This window comes from Lathyrus oleraceus, chromosome 1 (assembly GCF_024323335.1).
Source record: "Lathyrus oleraceus cultivar Zhongwan6 chromosome 1, CAAS_Psat_ZW6_1.0, whole genome shotgun sequence".
In the NCBI taxonomy this organism is placed as follows: Eukaryota; Viridiplantae; Streptophyta; class Magnoliopsida; order Fabales; family Fabaceae; genus Lathyrus; species Lathyrus oleraceus.
In genome coordinates this window covers 352,480,452-352,483,165 of record NC_066579.1, presented here as the reverse complement: position 1 = coordinate 352,483,165, position 2,714 = coordinate 352,480,452, and the positions used below count along the sequence as shown (strand labels likewise).

Below are 2,714 nucleotides of genomic sequence, written 5' to 3'. Positions count from 1 at the left end.
GTGGTGGATCAGTTATTGTACACCCCGTCCAAGATATGTGTCTTATCTTTGCTGATGAATTTAGAAGCTCATCGAGAGGCTTTGTAGAAGGTCTTGGACCAAGCCTATGTGGATCACAATGTAACAATTGGTCAGTTTGCTGGCACTGTGGCCAATATTACCACTTGTAACAACTTGAGCTTCAGTAATAAATAATTTCCCGAGTAGGGGAGGAATCATAATTTGGCTCTGCACATTTCCATGAAATGTCAAGAAGATGCTTTATCCAATGTGTTGGTGGACACTAGCTCTTCTCTGAATGCTATGCCCAAGTCTACTTTGTCCAAGATCTTCTATTAAGGTGCTCCGAAGAGGTTTAGTTGGGTTGTTGTAAAAGCCTTTGATGGCTCGAGGAAGACTGTGATAGGGGAAGTTGATCTCCCGATGAAGATACGTTCATGCTTATTTCAGATCACTTTTCAAGTGATGGATATCCATCCCCCCTATAGTTGTGTCTTGGGTTGTCCATGGATTCGAGAAGTTGGGGCAGTGACATCAAATCTCCATCAAAAGTTAAAGTTCGTGAAGAATGAGAAGTTAGTTATCGTGGGTGGCGAGCAGGCCATGTTAGTGAGTTATCTCTCTTCATTTTCATACATTGATGCTGACGAAGCCGTGGGAACTCTGTTTCAAGCTCTTTCTGTTGATGATAATGTTGTTAATAAGAATGGGGCATCCATGACTTCTTTGAAAAACATACAATAAGTTGTGGAGAATGGTCAATCTGCTAGATGGGGACAAGTTGTTGAACTTGCTGAGAACAAGAACAGAGCTATGTGCTGAGAACAAGAACAAGAACGAGAACAAGAACAAAACCATGTGCATCATATCAGTAACTTTTGACTCCAAATGACATGTACATGTGAGAGTGCATTGTATTTGCATGAGTAAAAGTTTTTTATCAATGAAATGAACAGGATTATATTTAATAATTAACTTAGAGTTACATCAGTAAAAAAAGGAGAAGAAGATTACATTTTAGAAAATACAAAAATACACTTAAAAATATCTGCTCAGGTTTAGAAAAGACAAAAATTACATTGAGAAGAAAAAGAAGGAAATTTTTCACGCACAACACCCACAAAATCTGGGATTTTGAAGCTCTTCCTTAACAATATTTTTCTCAATCCTTGTCCAAAATCGCAAATGCTCACACGTGTGAAGGAATTCTTCACATGATTTCAAGACTCTCTCTTCACTCTATAAATAGAGCTTCACATTACCTACAAAGAAAAGGAAATCATAACAAAATGCTGCATAAATTTCACCCCACCTTCACAAAACTATAAACCAAAATTTCTAATTGCACTCACAAACATATTACAGAAAAGAGGATAACAAAAGGAGAAGGAGTATAGCCTAGAGAAGAAAGGGAGATAGAGAGAGCAGCAAGTACCTAGAGACCCCGAAACTCTTTAACCTACATCTTGGTAGCATCTTTTTAGCTTGATATATTTTTCTCTCTCAATACTCTCGTTGGTTTGATGTTCTCTCACATTTGTAGTTTGTAAACACAGACAAAGTATTGAAAATGGGGTGTCAGGGTTCAAAATAGGATATGAGTATTGATTTGCATATGCTTGTTTGTGCGTGTTCATGGATTCTGAGGTATGTTTCATTTGATGGAGTTTGGTTGAGATATATCTCTTTGTTGCATGGACGATTTGAGATCTGAATAATGAGGATCTAGATTTTTTTTGTTTTTTTCATGCTTGGCAAGAGAGAGAGAAAGAATGCGTGCTTGGTATAAGAGAGAGAGAGACAACCGAGTTTATTTGGAAGGAGGGAGAGAAGGATTTGTTAATTATATATTTATTGTCATTAATCAGTTTCAATGCAACATTATTTTTTCCTTCTTCTCACTTTAATATTCTTTTATTTAATGTCATTAAAACATGTGAAATGGGTTATTTTAAATTTTGAATTAGTCCAAAATGATAGGGAAACATGTAACCTTTTATGATTTTAGGCAGCATGCATCTGTTTCAATGCATCATCATTTTTTTCTTCTTTTTATTTATTTATAATATTATTAATGATTTAATTGGAGTGCATTTGAATGGCTCAAGTTACCCCATGATGATGTGCAGCACATCCAAACAAAGGGTGGGGCGACGATCTTTCTTCCACTCTATCCATTTTTTGTGTTATTTCTTTAGGATTTTTTTAGTGGGCTTAACTTTGAGCCCATTTCCTTTCCTAATAATCCCAATACCCCTTATTATATTTACACTCCATTTCATTTTATTATTATTATTATTTTTATGTTATTATGTTTTTTACATCTAGCTTTGTTTATTTTAAATATTAATTGTATTTTTTCATATATTCTTAAAATGTAAAAAAATATATTGTTAATTATTTTAAATATATTTATTTAATATTAATTAATTAAATTATTGATTAATTTTATTAAATAATCATATTTAATTTTAGTTAATATTTTTTATTGTTTAATTTGGTTCATTTGTGTGATCTTTGATATATTATTTTGGTTATACAATTTCTCATATGATATTCCCATGTTATGATAATATCTTGATTTTTATTTCTCACTTACACACTTAAACCATTTTCAAACCAATTCTCGATTCAACATCGAGTTCATTTCCCAACATTGACAATTTTGTTGATGTTAATGCTATTAGGATCTTTTTGGTTGGGAATCTTGTTCC

The 2,714-nt window shown here is 33.3% G+C and overlaps 1 long non-coding RNA gene across 1 annotated transcript; it reads right to left on the bottom strand.

Moving 5' to 3' along the window:
• Positions 1-944: 944 nt before the first annotated feature.
• On the bottom strand, positions 945-1,839 carry LOC127136155 (uncharacterized). The gene is made up of 2 exons (XR_007808667.1): positions 1,436-1,839; positions 945-1,262 (listed from the first exon to the last, which is right to left on the bottom strand). It is a non-coding gene; the product is annotated as an uncharacterized LOC127136155 (long non-coding RNA).
• Positions 1,840-2,714: the final 875 nt, after the last annotated feature.